This window comes from Tachyglossus aculeatus, chromosome X1 (genome assembly GCF_015852505.1).
Source record: "Tachyglossus aculeatus isolate mTacAcu1 chromosome X1, mTacAcu1.pri, whole genome shotgun sequence".
In the NCBI taxonomy this organism is placed as follows: Eukaryota; Metazoa; Chordata; class Mammalia; order Monotremata; family Tachyglossidae; genus Tachyglossus; species Tachyglossus aculeatus.
The window spans coordinates 88,939,184-88,962,878 of record NC_052101.1 but is presented as its reverse complement, the minus strand read 5'-3'; the positions used below and the strand labels follow the sequence as shown (position 1 = coordinate 88,962,878).

The 23,695-nt window shown below is 46.6% G+C and overlaps 1 protein-coding gene across 4 annotated transcripts in view; it reads right to left on the bottom strand.

The window, feature by feature from the left end:
- IP6K1 (inositol hexakisphosphate kinase 1) overlaps positions 1–10,061 on the bottom strand; it is an 84,239-nt gene extending 74,178 nt beyond the window's left edge. For 3 of the 4 annotated variants that reach the window (XM_038740700.1, XM_038740701.1, XM_038740702.1), the window contains exon 1: positions 9,922–10,059. The gene's annotated coding sequence lies outside the window, so the exon portion shown is untranslated. Of the gene's footprint in view, positions 1–9,921 lie in introns of all 4 variants that reach the window. The other variant, XR_005447740.1, reaches the window with a different exon arrangement.
- Between the last annotated feature and the right edge of the window lie 13,634 nt (positions 10,062–23,695).

Here is a 23,695-nt window from a genome sequence, read left to right as displayed (position 1 = left end):
CTGGTCACTGCTCTGTACCCTGTGGGCTTAGTGCCAAGAGCATGGGCTTGGGCATCAGAGGATGTAGGTTCTAATCCCGGCTCTGCCACGTCTGCTGTGTGACCTCGGGCAAGCCACTTAACTTCTCTGGCCCTCAGTTACCTCATCTGGAAAATGGGGATGAAGACTGAGCCCCCCGTGGGACAGCCTGATTACCTTGTATCTATCCTAGTGCTTAGAATGGTGCTTGGCACTTAGCGCTTAACAAATACCATTATTATTAAATATTTGCTGCCGATGACAATGATGATCTTACCTTTCACCTGGGTTGACTTTAAACTAATCTGCAATCATCTAGGTCCCTTTGTGAATCCATTACCGAGCTTAAATTGAAAAATGGCAACTGTGGCACTGGCAAAAAAGAAAAAATGAGACGGAGAGCCGATTTCAACAGTCTAATATCCACCCTGAGCTCACAGGCTGCTGAACTCAAATCACTTTGATTGCGATAATTAAGCATAATGCAGCCCAAACAGCAAGGACTGGTAACTTCTACTATATGACATAAAAGTTTTCTTAACCTTCAATATCACGGTATTCCTGACTTCTACCTGCCCCAGTATCCTGCCACTGGCATACTACCGTCACACCCCGGGGTACTCTTCCCCTCTAGGTTATAAGCTTGTTGAGGGCAGGGAATGTGTCTGTTTATTGTCATACTGTACTCTCAAGCGCTTAGTATAATGCTTTGCACACAGTAAACACCACTGTCTGACAGTTTCCCAGTTCTGAAGCAAGGTCTGATGATAATCGTCTACTGTATCTACTGTATTGTCTACTACAGCCACCCCCAACATTGAGGAGTCTAAATGTGTCAAGCAATTACACCAAAGAAGCAATGACGGCAAAACTGAAGGCTTTTGAGGTCCTTTTGTTACATCTCACAACTCTCTAAGAACTATAGCCAAGTTATAGGAGTGGGTCAAGTGAACTTCATGGTGAACTTGTTTAAAAAAAAAAAAAAGGTATAAGGAAATCAGGAAAAATCAACATAAACCTTCAGTGTTTGTCCGCAACCTTGAGGAGGACATGCGTTAGGGCACTGAGAAATATGTGCTCCATGTCCTAATCTGATGACAAATTTTCAGGTGCTGCCAGAGCTGCCTGGCTACCATCATATCTCAATATAGCATTTTTCTCCCTTGTCAGCAGGTGGGTGGCAACAAGAGTGACTTGTGGAACAATGCCCAGTTCCACATCTACAGGGCTGAAATCACCACCCCACACGCAGAACTTCAGAGAGGCTGATTAAAAGTCTGGAACCTCTCAAACACCGACCCTTCTTTCTGCCTCTGTTCAGAGTTCACTCTTAGGACACAAAGTCATAGTACGATAGCTTGCTTAAAAATAATAATAATTTTGGTATTTGTTAAGCGCTAAGATTCCGAGAATGAGAGGTGAGCTGTTGACTCAATTTTTCCAAAGGCAACACTCATCTAAGTACAATACCCGTTTCCTTCAAACAGCTCAATGATGGTCAGGTGCTATTTTCTTTAACACTGACAGTAGTCTAAGAAGGAGTCCAAGGGCTATTTTATAGACAAGAAAACAGAGAAATCTAAGCCCCAGGTGGCAAAGTGTCTTAATAAAAGGTTGCAAATAAAAGTTGCAAAGTCAGTAAGAGAACCCCTCCTTCTGATGGTCTAATGCTATCCTTATCAGCTTAATGTCAACGTTGTAGTTGACATTCTAATGCTGTAGTTCATAACTACACCTCTGAAACTGTAGAGTTAATCATTGCTGAAGTCTGCTCAACCCTTGATAAAACAAAGTCTTGTTGACAAAGTACGAAAGGTGACTTGCAAATTAAATTGCCATATTAGGGGGCAATTCATTTTTTCCCCATTAAAAATGGAATCCTAAATTGTACTCAGCATTTCCTTAAAGTCAGATATTTACAGACAGAGAAGGCTGTTCAAAAAAATTAATTAATGGACGGTACCAAGAACCAGAAGACCTTCATGGCAATACTTTTTGAAATGACATTATCCAACTCACTGCACAGCAAAGGATGCCCGTGACAGTCCCAATTCAGGAGAGAAAAACTGAATCTAAAAAAATAAAAAACCCAAACTAAAGCAAAGTAGCTAAGCTACTCACTATCAGTGTACAAAGATCAATGTTCTCTATGTACTCCCAAACCCGAGAAATGAAACAGTAACACTGATACCGTGTCTGTGGCCGTTCTTCAAGTAGCTCAGAGGTTTACACACATCAGCTCATTAATCTCTGCAACATCCTTGAGAGGTCCACAAGTGGTAAATACCATTACTCTCATTTTTCCAGTAGGGAAACAGTGTGAACAACTTGCTTTAGGTCACCTAATGAGTCAGAGAAGCAGCCAAGAATAGAATCCAAGAGTCCTGACACCCAGTCCCATGTTCTATCCAGCCCATATTTTAGAATAGTCAAAAACTGCAAAGCAAAGCGTTGCAGCCAGGAACAAATAAAGGGGGTGCAAAGCCCCTTCAGGGCAGTATGTTTTGATCAAAAAAAGGAAGTACTTTCTGTCCCCGGGGTTCTGCTCTGTCTTTTGACATGATATGCATCTGGTCCTTAGCCCAGGACTGAGGACAGGATTGTTTTAATAAGGAGTTGCTCTCAAAATGTAATGTCTCCCCCAATCCTGTCCAGTTTGCATTTGGAGAGATTGAGTTTGAAGCCTTCTCAATAATCCAGGAATGCCTCCGCCCAATCGCACTCTGTTGCCCTGCCAAAGCTAGAGATCCTGGACAATACTGCACAGTTATTACTATCCCATTACAGATGAAAAAAAGGCTCAGAGAAGCTACATCTTTCCCAGGATCGCAAAGTGGCCAAGCCAAAAACAGATCTCAACTGTCCTGACCTCAAGTCACTAAAACCTCACCTCTGGGAATAAACCACAGTGAAGTTCCTCAGCCAGAGCATGGGCCCCAAATATAACCCCATTAGTACATCACAAACATATGGGTCCATCACATTCATCTAGACTATAAGCTTGTTATGGGCAGGGAATGTGTCTGCTAATCCTGTTGTATTGTACTCTCCCAAGTGCTTAGTACAGTGCTCTGCACATAGTAAGCACTCAGTAAATATCAGTGATTGATTGATCTTAACCCATCGCCGACATCCTCTGTGGGTAGGGGGAAGAAAATAATCACCAATGGGGTAAGAGCTGTTAGATTTTCTCTCATGTTCAGATTTAGTTGCTAGTTCACATTCAGCGGCTGTTGCAATAGTGTTGCCAGTGGTAATGTTAAATCTGACTGCTCGGTCAATGATTTTCTTTTGCAATAGTTGACTGCTAAAATATTCTGATTATTTGATCTTGTCTACTTCGCCACTGACCCTTCGCCCACGTCTTGCCTCTGGCCTGAAACTTCCACCCTCTTCCTATCCGACAGATGATCACTCTCCCCACATTTAAAGCCTTATTAACAGCACATTTCTTTCAAGAGGTCTTCCCTGACTAAGCCCTTCTTTCCTCTTCTCCCATTACCTTCTGCATCACCCTTGCATTTGGATTTGCACCCTTTATTCACCCCTCCCACAGCCCCACAGCACTTACGTACATATCCATCATTTATTTATATTAATGTCTGTCTTACCCTCTAGACTGTAAAGCTTCCTGTGGGCAGGGAACATGTCTACCAACTCTGTTATACTGTACTCTCCCAAGCGCTTAGTACAGTGTTCTGCATACAGTAAGCGCTCAATAAGTATGATTCATTGACTGGTTGATTGATGATGACTTCCAACCAGGCTGGAGTCCTGGGGTAGCACTGAGGTTCTAATCCTGGCTCTGCTACTTGTCTGCTGTGTGGCCTTGAGCAAGTCACTTAAATTCTCTGGGCCTCATTTCCCTTCTATTTAAAATGGGGATTAAGACTGAGTCCCATGTGGGACAGGGACTGGGTTCAACCTGATTTGCTTGTAGCCACCCAGCACTTAGTACAGTGCCTGGCACATGCTAAGCACTTAAATATCATAATTGTTAGTTTTATTAGGTCATTTTAGATGTAGTTCTGCCAGCACATAGGCCAGGGATACAGAACTGGGAGGATGAGGGGAGGGGGTATTAGGTATCACTCAGGTGTCACATCTGAGCCATCTGACCCTCCACACACCTTAAGCACTCCAGAAAACAATTCACCTCTCAAACATAATCTTAAAGTGACCTATAACACCTTATACTATAGGCCAGCAAGGGCCCTGTTCTCCAACCAGGTTTAAGAACTTCGTCCCTGTAGTTGCAGTGACTGCAGCCAGATGTGAGAAACCCAAACTCAAAGGTAATATTTTCTTCGCACGGTTTGATTTTTTTTTAATTGAGCATCAGATCAATTGGGAAACTGAGAAAACACACTGATGGTGGATGGTATTTCCCCAGAAAACTCCAGCACTCGAGCTCTTCCCAGAAAGATCTGAGAAATGAGTCTACATGTACAGCCTACTATAGAAGCAGCTCAAATAGCAACCGACAGAATGGTTCACTTCCATATACGTGGCAAAGAGCAATCAACGGTATTCACTGAGCTCTTACTGAACTAAGCGTGTGAGAGAGTGCAACAGAATTACTAGACATAATTCCTGCCCTGCAGGAACTTACAATTTAACAGGGGAATCAGACACTAAAATAAATTATTGAGAGGGAAAAGTAACTCAGCATAACATATGTATTTAAGTGCTTCTCAAAGGGGTGTGGGGTAAGGGAGACTGTGAGTATCCAAGAGCTTAGGGGGCATGGAAGTTCTTGAAGGGGCAGTAGAGGGGCATAAAGAGGGAAGGTCCGAAATGAATCAGGGAAGGAGATGGGACTTCAGAAGGGCACTGATGGGGGGAGAGCTGGGATCTGTCGGTAATAAACGGGGAGAGAATCCCACAAAGGGTGAAGGGTGTGAGCAAGAGCTCAGTGGCAGGAGAGAAGAAAACGAGGTACAGTGAGTAGGTTAGCCTGAGAGAAATGAAGCATGCAAGCTGGGGTGTAGCGGGGAAAGAGAGTGGATGAGTAGGAGGGAGAGAACTGATTGACGGCCTTCAAGCTGGGGGTCAGGAGGATCTGCTTGATGTACAGAGGAACGGGCAACCAATACAGGTTTGAGGAGTGGGGAGGCGTAAAAACAGAATGAGAGCCTTAAAAATGATCTGGGCAGCCCAGTGATGTACAGACTAGAGAGGGGAGAGAGTGGAGACAGGAAGATCAGGGAAGAGGCTAACACGGGATACAGTCCTGCTCAAAGAAAATGCGACTGAAGTGAAAGTTTTTTGTAAATACACCATATTGTGATGGGTTGATATCCCCAGATAGCCCAGGCTTTGTTAAATACAGCTAAAAGGGCTCTTTCACCACTCACATAGGTTGCTAAATAGGTTTTCACAATTGGTAGTACTTTCATTCATTCAATCGTATTTATTGAGCGCTTACTATGTGCAGAGCACTGTACTAAGTGCTTGGAAAGTACAAATCGGCAACATATAGAGACGGCCCCTAGCTCTCATTTTATCCCGACTAGATTACTGCATCAGCCTCCTCTCTGATCTCCCATCCTCCTGTCTCTCCCCACTTCAGTCTATACTTCACGCTGCTGCCCAGATCATCTCTGTGTAGAAACGCTCTGGGCATGTTACTTCCCTCCTCAAAAATCTCCAGTGGTTGCCTGTCAACCTATGCATCAAGCAAAAACTCCTCACTCTCAGCTTCAAGGCTGTCCATCACCTTGCCCCCTCCTACCTCACCTCCCTTCTCTCCTTCTACAGCCCAGCCCGCACCCTCCGCTCCTCTGCCGCTAACCTCCTCACTGTACCTCATTCTCGCCTGTCGCGCCATCGACCCCCGGCCCACATCTTCCCCCGGCCCAGAATGCCCTCCCTCCACACATCCGCCAAGCAAGCTCTCTTCCTCCCTTCAAAGCCCAAGAGCTCACCTCCTCCAATAAGACTTCCCAGACTGAGCCCCCTTTTTCCTCTCCCCCTCCCCATTCCCCCCGCCCTACCTCCTTCCCCTCCCCACAGCACCTGTATATATGTTTGTAGAGATTTATTACTCTATTATTTTACTTGTACATATTTACTGTTCTATTTTGTTAATGATGTGCACTTAGCTTTAATTGTATTTGTTCTGATGACACCTGTCCACGTTTTGTTTTGTTGTCTGTCTCCCCCTTCTAGACTGTGAGCCCGTTGTTGGGTATGGACCGTCTCTATATGTTGCCAACTTGTACTTCCCAAGTGCTTAGTACAGTGCTCTGCACACAGTAAGCGCTCAATAAATACAACTGAATGAATGAACGGGCTCACAGTCTAGAAGATGCAGAGGCTTTTTATTTTCAGGGTGTGTTGTCACACTTGGGTTGCTTCTTGCTGAACTGCTTTGGGTCAACATTTCAACCAGGCTTCAGACATCTTCAAGACGACTCTTGAAGCCTTGTGAGCAAATGTGTATACATGCGCACAGAGTGAAAATAGCTAGCAACCAATGGTAATGACGCAATCTCTAATGCTTTTTTCCTCTGACACTCAAGAGCACCTCTGCAGAAATCACAAGTTGTCAACTCAAAGTGACATGTCACGGACTGACAGCTCAGACAACTCTGCACCAATCACTCCACTATTCTTGCTATGGTTCTGTAAAAGCCACTTGAAATCTGAATGTTCTCCTTTCTAGTCAGTCCCTGCCACTGGGCACATACTGCTTAGGGGATTAGTGCAATAAGGGACTAGCAGCAAACCAAATGGAAACCAGTACAAGTGGGAAAGCCACAGGAGAGATTTGCTTTTTCCTGAAGAAAATCATTATTTTGTGGTGAATTTTTCAGAGAAAACAAAATAAATTTTAGAAGCCTTGCCACTGTTTCCATGCTTCCACCCCTCTTGCCCTATGGGAGTAGTAATGCACACTAGACAACGACAAATGACTTCAACTCCCTCTTTCAAAACTAGGGTGATTTCAGACTGGGGAAGCCTGGTCCAGCAAACCCTACTTATGTCTTTATCCTAAGGAAGAAAAATTCCATGAAAGCATCTTCAGAGGGCAAGTCAGCTTGCCTTTTTTCCCCTCTAATGCGACCTGAGAAGGCAAGATTCTGCATCAAGAAAAAGATGATTAGGGGAGCACGTTCGGCTCAAGAGTTTAAGGTCCAAGGTCAAAAGAAGTTAGGGTGAGGATGACTAGTTTCCTAAACTATCTTGTCATGAACTTTGAGGGACAACATGAAGGGCAAGACCATCACACTTGGGCCTCTTGGATGGAAACCGCTAAAGGCATCATTTTCCAGGATTTTGGTATGCCAGAGCTAATGCGAGTGGCAAAAATATCATCTAACCATTTCTAAATTTAGCCAACTTGGAGCTTAACCCTAGGATAAAAGGTCTATTATAGTAGTAATCATTTAGGTTTCAATTTGGGAGGAGGAAAGGAAATAATTTGATGTGAACTGGTTCCTCAAAGCCTAGAAACACGCCTCACCACTCAACTGGCCATAAAGGAAAGCTGTCCTTTGTAATCTTGACCCTTTAGGTGAAGGAACAACAAGTATTATGGTGATAAGCACTTTGTAAATACACAGTGATAGAAAACCTCAGCCTGCCTCCAACTTGTGGCAATATGAACAAGTGTGTACTTAAAGAACAGCCTGAGTTGAGGGGCTTGTGAAGCTGCAATGGCCCCCTCTCCATTACTTTGCAACTCCAGGCTCAAAGGGGAAGAGAAAACACTTGAAATTCAGCCTGGGCTCACTCCAGAGACACAAAAAACACACGAGCAGCAGAGTGGCCTGGTGGAAAGAACTCAGGCCTGGGAGCCAGAGGACCTGGGTTCTAATCCCAGCTCTGCCACTTGTCTGCTCTGTGACCTCGGGCAAGTCACTTAACCGCTCTGTGCCTCAGTTTCCTCATGAGGTTAAATTCCTGTTCTCACTTCTACTTAGGCGGTGAGCCCCATGAGGGATGGGGTCTGTGTCCAATTTGGTCTACCCCAGCACTTGGGACAGTACTTGACACACAGTAAGTGCTTAACAAATGCCATAATTATAATCAGACCCTCGAATCCATAAATCCACAGATACACATCAAGAGAAGTGATATAAAGAGACTTTAAAAGGAACAAGGACTTTTATTCTCAAGGTCTTTAGACAGGGAAATTTAGAAACTTGACTTGGGCTAAAAGTTTGGTTTGTGGTATGTGAGTTTCTTCTCCTTTCCCTCTCTCTTCATGCACAGCTGCAGTTCCTTGCCTGCTCCTACATTAAGACCATCAAAAGGACGGCTTTCTGTTGACCTAAGCTGGAAGAAAACCTCCTTTTAGTGCTCAGAAAGAAAAGCAACACAGCCAAATCAGCCTTCCTTAAAGCAAAAAGGGTAATGGGAGAAGCATTACAATAATCCTGCCTGTCCCTGTCAAGAGTAAGAGGAAGCAAATTTCAAAAAAGAGGAAACCAGCCACATCTGTGCACTTAGCACGCTTTTTCCATTAGAAAGAGCAAAATGGGTACCTGAAGTGTATAGTGGGTAGTAGTGTGTATATCTTGGACTAGGCCTCTGCAGCCAGGCAGCTGCAGCCAGGCAGGCAGTGCAAGCCACTCTAAGAGACAGGAAGAACCAGTGAGCCAAAAATGCTAGAGATTACCGTTTGGGTTTTTTCCTATCACATAGGCACTACCTTTTCAGAGAAGATATTTAGAAAGAAACTCTCCTTTCTACTCAGAAGCTGAATTATCAACCTGAGGGTATCAGGACGGGGCGCTTATGTACTTAACAGATTAAAAGGTATACTTCATACTGGATAGTATCATCCCACTGCACCACACACCCTGCCGTGGCTTACCAACTGTCACACAAGCACTCCCATAACAGAAATAGGCCTTTCGCAGGCCACGAATCCAGTAGCTCACAGCCGGATTACAGGCCCACGAGAAAAATGACCTGTCACCACTTAACCCATACGTCCGCCTGGACTCCGCTTCACCAAAATGTCAATACCCAGCTCACCAGTCTCACCTTGAGTACAGATTTTTGCCTCCCCACAAAGAAGCCCCTCCATCTGCAAAAGCCATCCTTTTCTACATCCTCCCCCCCCCCCCACCACCACCTTTATCGTGGAGTGCCACATCTGTAGATTCAGTCGTCTGTCGAGGTGCCAGGCAGAGATGGTGAGGTGAACGTTGCGGGGTGGGGGGAAGGTGAATTGCCCCAGGACGGGCTTCTTGATGTTAGGAACGGGGGCTGGCAACTCGGCAGAGGTGGCTGACTGCTCACCCAATGCTCCTTTCCCCCTCCAGTCCTATCAGCAGCAGCAACATTTATTGAGAGGCGACTGTGCGCCGAGCCCTGTCCTAGGGCGCTATGCAACCCAACGCCACCCGATTCCAGGAGTATCTCCTCGGCTTCCTGACCCCACGTCTATCAGTCAATCAATCGTATTTCTTGAGCGCTTACTGTGTGCAGAGCACTGTACTAAGCGCTTGGGAAGTACAAGTTGGCAACATATAGAGACAGTCCCCGGGGCAAATCATCTTTGCTTCCCAACGTTTTATCGTCACCATTCTTCCCCGATGTGTTCTCCTCCACACTGCCCCACACCCCATCCCCGGCAGACACTCTCCCTCCTCCCCCCCCCCCCCCCCCCCGGTTTGGGCAGCCCTGCTTTTTCGATCCCTTTTTTTAGGGGTGGGGAGGGGGCTGCCCCACTTGCTCCCCACTCGCCGGCTCTCCCGTTCTTCTTTTCATCCCCCGCTTGATCCCAGGAGGGGAGAGGAAGGATCTGGTGCTTCCTCTCTTCTCTGGCCCCACCGTCTCACGGTCCACCCCCGAGCCCCCGACGCCGCACCTGTCTCCCCAGCGCGCCCCTCCGGCCCGGGCTCTGCTTCCCCCCTCTCCATCCCCGCGGGGTGCCCCATCACTCACCGATCGCCGCTTGGCCGGCGGAGCCTGCGGCTCCCCAGGAGGGCCCCGGGGCTCTTCAGCTTGGGCCACCCGACCGGGAGGCGGTGCTGGTGGCTCAGCCCCGGCAGCAGCAGCCACCCCGGCCCGGCCGCTCCGGCTCACTCCCGGCTCTTCCCGGTGGGTTCGAATCAACAACAAGATGGCGGCCAGCCGAGGGGGAGGAGCCCTGCAGCCATGGTAACCGGAGCGGCGATGAACCCGCCCGTGGCCAGCGTCTCTCCCAATCAAAGGTCGCCAATCCCGCCTTCCCGGCGGTACGTCAGTCGCCTCCCCCCCCCCCCCCCCCCCCCCCAACCTCGACCCTCTCCCGTCCCCAATGCCTGCCACATGTGACTGGCCTACGCTGCCTTTCGCCCTGCTCGCCTTCAGCGCGCGAGCTCGGGGCCTGGCACCGAATGACAGCTGAGCGGCCGATATTTATTATTCCCGTTACTCCGAGAGTCCCCCTTGACCGACTTTTCTCCTCTGCCCCTGCAGGGGGCCACAGCGTGACATAAGTCAGGGCTCTTCCTCAGGGGAAGAGGGCAACTACTATTTTCTCGGCCCCCGAGGCGATTTATAAGGGCATTAGAGTCATCCTCCCAAGTCAACTCCCTACCTAAATAATAACTATGATGGTATTTGTTAAGCCCTTACTACGTGCCAGGCACCGCCGGGGTGGATTGTCCCATGTGGGGCTCTCGGTCTTCATACCCGTTTTCCAGATAATAATAATGATGGCATTTATTAAGCGCTTACTATGTGCAAAGAACTGTTCTAAGCGCTGGGGAGGTTACAAGGTGACCAGGTTGTCCCACATGGGGCTCACAGTCTTAGTCCCCATTTTACAGATGAGGCAACTGAGGCCCAGAGAAGTGAAGTGACTTGCCCAAAGTCACGCAGCTGACAAGTGGCAGAGCCGGGATTTGAACCCACCACCTCTGACTCCAAAGCCCATGCTCTTTTCCACTGAGCCACGCTGCTTCTCAGATGAGGGAACTGAGGCCCAGGGAAGTGAAGTGGCTTGCCCGGGGTCACACAGCAGACAAGTGGCGGAGCTGGGATTAGAACCCACATCCTCTAACACTCAATCAATCAATTTATTGAGCGCTTACTGTGTGCAGAGCACTGTACTAAGCGCTTGGGAAGTACAAGTTGGCAACATATAGAGACAGTCCCTACCCAACAGTGGGTGCTCTTTCCACTAAACCATGCTGCTTCTCCGTGTGCTGAGCACGAAGGGTTGTGAGAAAGAAACAGAGCTTGATTCCTACCAAAGTGGCTTAAGAAAGCCAAGTGTGGCTGAAGAAGTGATCTGGAAACTTTCAAACCATTTTCTCCTTCTCGGTCCCCTTCACCGGCCCTTCTGTGGGTGTCCCTCGAGGCTTCTTTCTAATCAATCGATCTTATTTATTTGAGCACTTGGTGCAGAGCACCAAACTAAGCACGTGTACAACTAAGTACAGTACAACAGAGTTGGCAGACCGGATCCCTGCCCTCAAGGACCTTACAGCTAGAGAGAGAAACAGACTTGAAAATAAATGATAGATAGGAGAAACGCCAGAGTAGAGGGATATGTGTAAATATTATGGGAATCTCGTCTTTTCTCACTTTACACTCACTTCCTTAGAGAGAGAGCTCATCCACCCTGATAGTTTCAGTCACTACCTCTAAGCAGATGACTCTCAAATCTATCTCTCTAGCCTCGACCCCTCATCCCCACTGCAATCTTTTATTTCCTCTGACTTTGATGTCCTGCTGCCACCTTAAAACTCAATGTCAAAAACTGCTAATTATGTTGTACTGTACTCTCCCAAGTGCTTAGTACGGTGCTCTGCACATAGTAAGTGCTCAATAAATACGCTCGATCAATTGATTGATTGAACTCATCTTCCCTCCCAAATCCTCTCTGCCAGCTAGCTTTTCCATTGCAGTTGACAGCACCACCATTCTCCCTGTTTCTGAACCCCACGAGGGTTCAGAGGCATTTCCCTGTTTCTCCCTGTTTCTGAACCCCACGAGGCATTCCTCGTTCGGTCTGTCCCTAAATTCTGTCAGATTTTCCTCCACTGGGCCTTGGGAGCAGGACAGAACAGGGGTGAAATAGCATCTCCTCCCTCCCGCCTCCGCACAGCTGGGCCCTCCCAGTTCCAGAAGCTCCAACCGAAAGGCAGCGGCCACCTATCTGCCTTTGGTTGGCTCTCTCTCCCCTGTACTCTCCCTCCCGGGGACTGTCCGGAGTTACCATCGATGTCTTATGAGCCCAGACCATCTGGCTGGCCCTATGGCTTGTTCTGGTATGTTGCCCCGCACCCACCCACCATCCAGCATCAAAGGGGTGGAAAGGGGCGGTGAGACAGCACTGGCAGCTGTGCCCACGGAAACAGCTGCTTCCATCCTGCTCCAGTCTGTCCTATTCTTTGTTCCCACTTGTGGGACCTGGGGCCCAGTGCTGTATAGAAGGCAGTTTCTGTGAGAAGGGATTAGCACCTGACACAGGGCTGGGAGAGGCATACTTGAACTGGCAGGGCTTGCGAGAGGCTTTTAGGGGGACAGGGGTGGTGGGAGCTCGCCCAGCTCCAGGCACTTGTCATGCCTTAGCAACCCTACTGTATCAGCCTCCTCAATGGTTTCTCCGCCTCCAGCCTCTCCCCTCTCCAGTCTATACTTGGATCATCTTTCTGAAGTGCTCTGCAAACATTATTTCTTTGGGTTGATGTCTGTCTTTCCTCCTCTAGACTGTAAGCTCGTTGTGGGCAGGGAATGTCACTGTTTATTGTTGTATTGTACTTTCCCAAGCACTCAGTACAGTGCTTTGCACACAGTAAGCGCTCAATAAATATGACTGAATGAATGAATGAGTGAATCTCTCCATACCTCAGAAGCCTTCAGTGTTTACCCATTCCTCTCCTCATCAAATGGTCAGAAACTCCTGACGATTGGCTTTCGGGCACTCCATCGGCTTACGCTACTTTTCCTATCCACTTGCTCCCCTACCACACCCCAGTTCCCACTCTCCACTCCTGCCAAGCTCACCTTCTCACTGTGCCTCATTGCCTACTCTCCTCCTCTGACCCCTGGTTCACACCCCTCTCCTCCTGCCTGGAACACCTTTCCCCTTTAAATTCACCAGATGCTTGATCTGGCGAATTAGTCTGCATACAGTAGGCTTTCAATATTACCATTGACTGATCAGTGATATTTAGTAAGTGCCTGTTGAGTGATCAGCACTGCATTAAGCACTTGGAAGAACTCTACAGAAGGAAGACAGACATTCCCTGCCCTCAAGGAACTTGCAATCTAACTGGGGAAGACAAAAAGACAAACATAATTTACAAATAGTGGGAGCAGTACAAAGAATACATTGCACTTGGATCAAGTGTTTTTCCCTCAAAGAGATCAAAGGATTCATATTTTCATTTTTCATCACAATATGGAGCGAGCATTTAAGAATGGGATACATGAGGCACAGAAAATGGAAAGAAGAGAGAATAAGAAATAACACCCAGAGGAGGCCTGGTAGTGTTGAAAGCACAAGCAAATTGAGAACAATTCACAGCTGCCATAAAGCTAAGTATGACAGACCTCAGTTCTCCCCAACTTCAAAGCCCTTCTGATACCCCACCTCCTCCAGGAGGCTTTCCCTGATTTTTTTTCTTCCCTCCAGGTCACATCTCCCTACTATCATCTCAGCACTTTTGCACGCTTGGCCTCTTGTTGCACGTCTGTATGCAGTGATTTGCACACTCTACTATTTGAGCACCTCTCCTATTTCTAAATTATTTTATATCATTTTCCCCTATTAGACGATAAGATCCACATGGGCAGGAATCAAGTCTTTCACCTCTATTGTACTTTCCCAACCACTTAGAACATGGCCCTGCATACAGTAGGCACACAATAAATACTACTGATTGATTGAACTTTACCATACTTGGAAACCAACTGTAGGCTAGGTCAAAATTTCACTGCTAGGCCCCTGCCCACTCTGTAGGTTGGCCTCTATTATCTGAATGCTCCCCAGTGCCTAGCATGATGCTTTGCACCCAATGTCATCATCATTAGTGGTATTTATTGGGTACCCATTGAATGTAAAGTACTGTACTAAGTGCTTCGGGGAATACTACAGAAATAATAAGAATGATAATGGTATCTATTAAGTGCCTACTATATGCCAAGCACTGAACTAAATGTGAGGGTAGATGCAAGACAATCAGGTCGATACAATGGGGTTCACAGGCCAGAAGCAGAGAGGCAGTGTAGCCTAGTGGATAGAGCACAGGCCTTGGAGACAGAAGGACCTGGGATCTAATCATGGCTCCACCGCTTGTCTAGTGTGTGACCTTGGGCAAGTCACTTAACTTTTCTGGGCCTCAGTCACCTCATCTGTAAAATAGAGATTAAGACTGTGAGCCCCGTGTGGGACACGGACTGTGTCCAACCTGATTAACTTGTATCTACCCCAGCACTTAGTGCAGTGCCTGGCAGATAGTAAGTGCTTAACAAATACCATTAAAAGAAGTAAGAGGGAGAGCAGTGTTTTGAATCCCCATTTTAGTGATGAGGAAACTGAGGCACAGAGAAGTTAAGTGACTTGCTCAGGGTCACGCAGCAGGAAAATGGCAGAGCTGGGATTAGAGCCCAGGTCCTCCAACTCTCAGGTCCAAGCTTTTTCCTCTAGGTCATGCTGCTTCTCAGACATCTGATGCATTGCACCTACTGGGAGCTCAAAAATACCATTACTACCCCAGGAGTTTAGAGTCTGGCAGGCAGACCAATTTTGTGATGTGTGAGGGAATGTTTATGCATAGCTTATCCTTCAGATTCCAAGATGACACTATCAATGGCAAGATTTTATTGGGGTGCACTTTGGCTAATGAAAGCAATGCATACCTGATAATTCCTTTTATATCACATTTTCTGCAAATAATAATAATTATGGTAGTTGTTAAGTGCTTACTCTATGCCAAGCACTGTTCTAAGCACTGAGGTAGATACGAGGTAATCAGGTTGGACATAGTCCCTGTCTCATATGGAGCTCACAGTCTTAATCCCCATTTTACAGATAAGATAACTGAGGCACAGAGAAGTTAAGTGACTTGCCCAAGGTCACACAACAGACAAGGGGCAGAGCCAGGATTAGAACCCAAGTCCTCTGACTCCCAAGGCCATGCTCTGCCACTAGGCCGTGGTGTTCCAATCTTCTCAAAACCTCTGCTGCAAGACAGTTACCTCATTTCTGATTGCTGCATTCCAGGCTGACTTCTCATCTGCCACTGTCTCCCCATAAGGTTCATGACTATAATGCATCATTTCACATTTTGTTTTATTGTATCTTTAAAGCCTTTTTCCTGTCCTCCCTTCCTTTTAACAGTTACATTTCAGCTCATCATACTTCATTGTTGAATATCCTTCAGTGGCCCATTCATCTCATATGTTCTGACCCATAGGTGAATAGGTGATGTGACAAGCAATCTAGAACCTCATAGTTTGTGAGTCTGTCACGCCACCTGATAGCAAAGGATTGTAGGTAGATGGTGTTGGGACTGTTCTCAAAATGGGAAGTAGCATGGCTTAGTGGATAAAGCCTGGGCCTGGAAGCCAGAGGGCCTGGGTTCTAATCCTGGCTCTACCACTTGCTTGCTGTGTGATCTTGGGCCGGATACTTAACTTCTCTGGGCCTCAGTTCCCTGATCTGTAAAATGGGGATTAAGACTGTGAGCCTTATGTGGGACAGGGTAGCCCGATTATCTTGTATCTACCCCAGTTTAGTACGGCTCAGTACTGGGTCTCCTGTAAGTACTTAACAAATACCATAAAAAAATTATGATGTCATGTTGGCATCCTAGTCTCTACCTCCCAGAGGTTACACTAGCTTCCTTGATTTGATTTTCTACGTTTGTCTTTCTTTGGGTCATTGGACAGTGTGCTACCTAAGTAGTAAAATTCAAGTCTTTCCTCCATTAGACTCTAAGTTCTTCAAGTTCTTCAACTGCATGTTTTATTTTTATTGCGTTCTCCCAAGTGCTCAGCACAGTGCTCTGCACACAGTAGACACTCAATACCATCAAATGAATGAATGATAGCATTCAGCAGGGTATGATCAATGGAGGTTTCGCCAGGTGCAGGCTGATACCTAACCTTCGTCTTTTCCAGAAGGTCATAGGGTTTTGTGGTTTTGAGAAGTGTTTCATAGTCACTGGAATGTTTTCTTCTGTGTGTGCTTACAGAACACTGTGTTTAGTATGTTTCAAGGGACTTTGATGACATTCTCAGCTTGTCGAGTTGAAAGACTTACCCAGAGTTTGGAATCAGATTTTATTCCAGCTTCCAAATTCTTTATGTCCTAGAGCATAGATGCATAACAATAATGAATAACTGTGGTGTTTGTTAAGTGCTTCCTATGTGCCAAGCATTGTATTATATGCTGGGATAGATACAAGATCAGACCTAATCCCTGTCCCACAGGGCTCACAGTTTAAAGGGAAAGGGTGGACGGACAATCCCCATTTGACAGATAAGGAAATTGAGGCACAGAGACATCTGCTGTGGGCAGGGATTGTCACTCTTTATTACTGTATTGTACTTTCCCAAGCACTTAGTACAGTGCTCTGTACACAGTAAGCACTTAATAAATATGTTTGAATGAATGAATGAAAGTTAAGCAAGGGAAGCGGTGTGGTCTAATGGAAAGAGTATGGGCCTGGGAGTCAGAGGACCTGGGTTCTAATCCTGACTCCACCATGTACATGCTTGGTGACGTAATAATAATAATGATGACATTTGTTAAGCGCTTACTATGTGCCAAGCACTGTTCTAAGCACTGGGGTAGTTACAAGGTCATCAGATTGTCCCATGTGGGACTCACAGTCTTCATCCCCATTTTACAGATGAGGGAACTGAGGCACAGAGAAGTAAAGTGACTTGCCCTAGGTCACACAGCAGACAAAGTGGCAGAGCCAGGAATAGAATCCGTGTCTTCTGACTCCCGAGCCTGTGCTCTTTCCACTAAGCCATGTTGCTTCTAATCAATCAATCAATTCATGAATCACATTTATACAGCACTTACTGTGTATAGAACACTGTACTAAGTACTTGGGAGAGTACAATATAACAGACACCTTCCCTGCCCACAGCGAGTTTACAGCCTAGAGGGGGAGACATGCATTAATATAAATAAATAAATTACAGATATGTACATAAGTGTTGTGGGGCTGAGGGAGGGGAGTGAATAAAGCCAGCAAATCAGGGCGAGGTAGTATGGAGTGGGAGAAAAGGAAATGAGGGCTTAGTCAGGGAAGGCCTCTTGGAGGAGATGCACCTTTGATGAGGCTTTGAAGGTTGGGGAGGGAAATTATCTGTCGGATATGAAGAGGGAGGATGTTCCAGGCCAGAGGCAGGACATAATAATGATAATAATGATGATGACGATGGTATTTGTTAAGCATTTACTATGTGCCAAGCACTGTTCTAAGCACTGGTATAGCTACAAGGTAATCAGGTTGTCCCACGTGGGGCTCACAGTCTTAATCCCCATTTTACAGATGAAGTAACTGAGGCCCAGAGAAGCTAGGTGACTTACCCAAAGTCTCACAGCTGACAAGTGGCAGAGTTGGGATTAGAACCCATGACCTCTGACTCCCAAGCCCGTGCTCTTTCCACTAAGCCACACTGCTTCTCATCTGGCCATGGACTATAGGTCAGTAGTGAGATAGATGAGATCGAGGTCCAGTGAGTACATTGGCATTAGAGGAGAGAAGTGTGCAGGCTGAGTTGTAGCAGGAGAGCAGAGAGGTGAAGTAGGAGAGGGCAAGGTGATTGAGGGCTTTAAAGCTGATGGTAAGGAGTTTCTGTTTGATGCAGAGGTGGATGGGCAACCACTGGAGGGTCTTGGGGAATTGGGAAATGTGGATTTGTAGAAAAATGATCTGGGCAGAAGAATGAAGTATAGACTGGAGTGGGGAGAGACAGGAGGCAGGGAGGTCAGCAAGAAGGCTGGTACAGTAATCAAGGTGAGATAGAAGTGCTTGGATTAACATGGTAGCAGTTTGGATGGAGAGGAAAGGGTAGATTTTAGCAATTTTGTGAAGGTTGGACCAACAGGATTAACATAACACAACATGGCAACTTCACTTCCCTGTGCCTCAGTTACCTCATATGTAAAATGGGGATTGAGATTGGGAGCCCCATGTGGGACAGGGACTGTGTCTAGCCCTATTTGCGTGTATCCACTCCAGTGCTTAGTACTGTGCCTGGCGCTCGGTAAGCACTTAAGAAATACCACTGTTAATATTCAACTCACATATTTGATCCATTCATTCATTCATTCAATCGTATTTATTGAGCACTTACTATGTGCAGAGCACTGTACTAAGCGCTTGGGAAGTACAAATTGGCAACATATAGAGACAGTCCCTACCCAACAACGGGCTCACAGTCTAGAAGGGGGAGACAGACAGTCCATCACTAAATCCTGTCAGGCCCACCTTCACAACATAGCTAAAATCCTCCCTTTCCTCTCCATCCAAACTGCTACCGCATTAATACAATCACTTATCCTATCCCACTTGGAGTACTGCATCGGCCTCCTTGCTGACCTCCCAGCCTCCTGTCTTTCCCCACTCCAGTCCACACTTCACTCTGCTGCCCAGAACATTTTTCTACATGAACGTTCAGGACGTCACCCCGCTCCTCAAAAAACTCCATTCATTCATTCATTCAATCACATTTATTGAGCGCTTACTGTGTGCAGAGCACTGTACTAATCAATCAATCCATCAATCAATCAATCAATCATATTTACTGAGCGCTTACTGTGTGCAGAGCACTGTACTAAGCGCTTGGGAAGTACAAGTTGGCAACATATAGAGACGGTCCCTACCCAACAGCGGGCTCACAGTCTAAAAGGGGGAGACAGAGAACAAAACCAAACATATTAACAAAATAAAATAAATAGAATAGATGTGTACAAGTAAAATAAATAGAGTAATAAATATGTACAAACATAAATACATATATACAGATGCTGTGGGGAAGGGAAGGAGGTAAGGCGGGGGGGATGGAGAGGGGGAGGAGGGGGAGAGGAAGGAGGGGGCTCAGTCTGGGAAGGCCTCCTGGAGGAGGTGAGCTCTCAGTATGGCCTTGAAGGGAGGAAGAGAGCTAGCTTGGCAGATGTGGGGAGGGAGGGCATTCCAGGCCAGGGGGATGACATGGGCCGGGGGTCGACGGCGGGACAGGCGAAAGTGAGGCACCATGAGGAGATTAGCGGCAGAGGAGCAGAGGGTGCGGGCTGGGCTGTAGAAGGAGAGAAGGGAGGTGAAGTAGGAGGAGGTGAGGTGATGGAGAGCCTTGAAGCCGAGGGTGAGGAGTTTCTGCCTGATGCATAGGTTGATTGGTAGCCACTGGAGATTTTTGAGGAGGGGAGTAACATGCCCAGAGCGTTTCTGGACAAAGACAATCTGGGCAGTGGTGTGAAGTATGGATTGAAGTGGGGAGAGACAAGAGGATGGGAGATCGGAGAGGAGGCTGATGCAGTAATCCAGTCGGGATAGGATGAGAGATTGAACGAGCAGGTTAGCAGTTTGGATGGAGAGGAAAGGGTGGATCTTGGCAATGTTGCGGAGGTGAGACCAGCAGGTCTTGGTGACAGATTGGATGTGAGGGGTGAACGAGAGAGTGGAGTCAAGGATGACACCAAGGTTGCGGGCTTGTGAGATGGGAAGGATGGGAAAGTCAGGGAGAGGGCAGGGTTTGGGAGGGAAGATAAGGAGTTCAGTCTTGGACATGTTGAGTTTTAGATGGCGGGCAGACATCCAGATGGAGATGTCCTGAAGGCAGGAGGAGATGAGAGCCTGGTTGCCCATCCACCTCTGCATCAGACAAAAACTCCTCAACTTCCGCTTTAAAGCATTCCACCACCTCGCCTCCTGCTACCTCACCTAGCTTCTCTCCTTCTACAACTCAGCCCGCAAACTTCACTCCTCTAGTGCTAACCTTCTCACTGTGCCTCTTTCTCATCTATCTTGCCGCCGACCCCTAGCCCACATCCTGCTTCTGGCTTGGAACGCCCTCCCTCCTCAAATCCGAAAGACAATTACTCTCCCCCTTTCAAAGCCTTATTGAAGGCACATCTCCTCCAAGAGGCCTTCCCAGACTAAGCCCCACCTTTCCTAATCTCCCATTCCCTGCTATGTTGCCCTGATTTGCTCCCTTTGCTCTTCCCCCCTTCCAGTCCCACAGCACTTATGCAGAGATCTGTAATTTTATTTATTTGTATTGAGGTCTGTCTCTCCTCCTCTAGACTGTAAGCTCACTGTGGGCAGGGACTGTGTCCGTTTATTGTTGTATTGTACTCCCCCAAGTACTCAGTACAGTGCTCTGCACGCAGTAAGTGCTCAATAAATACAATTGATTGAATAAATGAATGAATGAAGATAGTGACTAGAAGAGGACCCAGAACTGAACCTTGAGGGACACCCACAGTTAGGGGGTGGGAGGCGGATGAGGAGCCCATGAAGAGACGGAGAATGAGTGGCCAGAGAGATAGGAGGAGAACCAAGAGAGGACAGTGTCAGTGAAATCAACTCGTTGCAAGCAGGGAATGTTGTCTGTTTGTTGTTGTACTCTCCCAAGTGCTTAGTACAGTTCTTTGCACACAGTAAGCGCTCAATAAACACAATTGAATGAATGAATGACTGACTTCACTTCTCTATGCCTCAGTTCCCTCACCTGCAAAATGGAGATTCGATACCTCTTCTCCCTCCTACTAAGGCTGTGAGCCCACTGTCAGACCTGATTATCTTGTATCTACTCCAGTGCTTAGTACAGTGCTTGGCACATAGTAAGCACTTAAATACTATTATTATTATCATTATATTAAGTGACTTGCCTAAGGTCACACAGCAGGCAAATGACAGAGCCAGGATTGGAACCCAGGTCCTCTGACTCCCATATCCAGACTCTTTTCTGCTATGCCATGCTGCTTCTCTATTCTTGGCATAGAGTAGATTTAACAAGTGTGAACCCAGCCCTGCTTAACTTCAATGGTGATGGGGAAATGATCTGACGAGGCCCCTCCAATTCCAACACAGCCAGCCTCATTGCCCCGGAGAAGCTGAATAATTTTGATTCATTTCTCAGGGCAGCGAAACTTCTGGCATTGCCGGAGCGCTGTCTATCTGTGGTGTCAAGTGTTACAAACACCTTATAGAAGTCTTGATGATGTTCCCTTCATTTCTCCTGCATCTAACGTGCAGCAAGGATCATGTCCACAGTGTCCCACTGTGGTCTGAAGCTGCACTGGAATCCTGGAGGTACCTGGCTTATGATAGTCTACAGTAGTCAGTCCAGGAAGACTCTGGCTAGACTACTGCCAACAACAAGAAGCAGTGTGGCCTAGTGGAAAAAGCACAAGCCTGGAAGTTAGAGAACCTGGGTTCTAATCCTGGCTCAGCCAAGAGGCCTTCCCAGACTAAGCTCTCATTTCCTCCTCTCCCACTCCCTTCTGGGTCGCCCTTGCACTTGGATTTGCACCCTTTATTCACCCCTCCCTCAGCCCCATAGCACTTATGAGCGTGGCTCAGTGGAAAGAGCACGGGCTTGGGAGTCAGAGGTTATGAGTTCTAATCCCAGCTCTGCCGCTTGTCGGCTGTGTGACTTTGGACAAGTCACTCAAATTCTCTGTGCCTCAGTTATCTCATCTGCCAAATGGGGATTAAGACTGTGAGCCCCATGTGGGACAACCTGATCACCTTGTATCCCCCCAGCACTTAGAACAGTGCCTTGCACATAGTAAGAGCTTAACAAATACCATCATTATTATTATTATCATTCTCTAGTCTTATGCTGTCGAATCATCATCATCATCATCATCAATCATATTTATTGAGCGCTTACTGTGTGCAGAGCACTGTACTAAGCGCTTGGGAAGTACAAATTGGTAACATATAGAGACAGTCCCTACCCAACAGTGGGCTCACAGGCTAAAAGGGGGAGACAAAACCAAACATACTAACAAAATAAAATAAATAGAATAGATATGTACAAGTAAAATAAATAAATAAATAAATAAATAAATAAATAGAGTAATAAATATGTACAAACATATATACATATATACAGGTGCTGTGGGGAAGGCAAGGAGGTAAGATGGGGGGATGGAGAGAGGGACGAGGGGGAGAGGAAGGAAGGGGCTCAGTCTGGGAAGGCCTCCTGGAGGAGGTGAGCTCTCAGTAGGGAGAGCTCTCAGTCAATCATTTCTGACCCATAGCGACTCCATGGACACATTGTTCCCAGAACACCCCACCTCCATCTGCCATCGTTCCGGTAGTGTATCCATAGTTTTCTTGGTAAAAATACGGAAGTGGTTTACCATTGCCTCCTTCCCTAAACTTGAGTCTCCACCCTCGACTCTCTCCCATGCTGCTGTTGCCCAGCACAGGTGAGTTTTGACTTGTAGCAGATTGCCTTCCACTTGCCTAGCCACTGCCCAAGCTAGGAATGGAATGGATAGGCTTCTCCTTGACTCTCCCTCCTATAGCTGAGGCTGGTAGAGTACTGGAAACTCTCCAGGTAGCCTCTGCTCCATTTGCTCAAATAGCTGAGAAGCAAGCCTGGGAGTCAGCACTTAGGCGCATATCTGTAACTTAATTAATTTATTTATATGAATGTGTCTCCCCCTCTAAGCTTGTCGTGGGCATGGAATGTATCTTCCACCTCTGCTATACTGTACTCTCCCAAGAACTTAGTACATTATTCTGCACACAGTAAGCACTCAATAAACATGATTGATTGATTGTAAAAGTCCTTAGTTTAGTTTCAGTCCATGAAGACTTATATCCCTTCAGCCTTGGCATCCCAGCACTAAGCACTGGGTTAGGTACATGATAGGTTGGATATAGTCCTTGTCCCACAAGGGATTCACAGTCCAAATAGGAAGGAGTAGGTTTTTAATCACCATTTTACAAATGAGGCAACTGAGGCACAGAGAAGTGAAGTGACTTGCCCAAGGTCACACAGCAGACAAGTGGCAGAGTCAGGATTAGAATGTAGGTCGACTGATTTTCCGATCTGTGCGCTTTCCATTAGGCCATGCTATGTTTTAGCTTACTGTGTGTTTCATGACATAGGATTTGATAAACATCCCTTTTGTAGGGTCTGTCAGGATTTGCAAGGGGTTGTTGATAAATTGCTTGCCACAAGAAGCTCTTTGATCTTGGAATCATTGTCATAAAACCAGTCCCTACTGCTTTTTTTCCCCAGAAACACCCATATCCTTAAAGCTTGCCTGGTCAAGAGTATCCCATAAAGACACTGCATTTTGGTCACGTTAGTAGAACCATATAGTGTTTCTTGTTCTAATAGGGATATGTCAATATTTCTGGCTAATTTTCTTTCATCTAGCCACCAAGATAGTTAAGGTGCCACATTGTAATACCTTGGTTTTGTTATCAGTGAAAGTTAAAACGTTGAGAATCAAATTGGTGTAATGGATAGAGCACAGGTATGGGAGTCAGAAGGTCATAGGTTCTAATCCTGGCTCTGCCACTTTTATGCTGTGTGACCTGGGCAAGTCACTTCACTCCTCTGTGCCTCAGTTACCTCTGCAAAATGGGGTTTGAGACTGGGTGCCCCATGTGGGACAGGAACTGTGTCCAACCCAATTTACTTGTGTCCACCCCAACACTTAGTACAGTGCCTGGCACATAGCGCTTAACAAATATCATTAAAAAAATAAATAAAAATAAAATGTATCAGG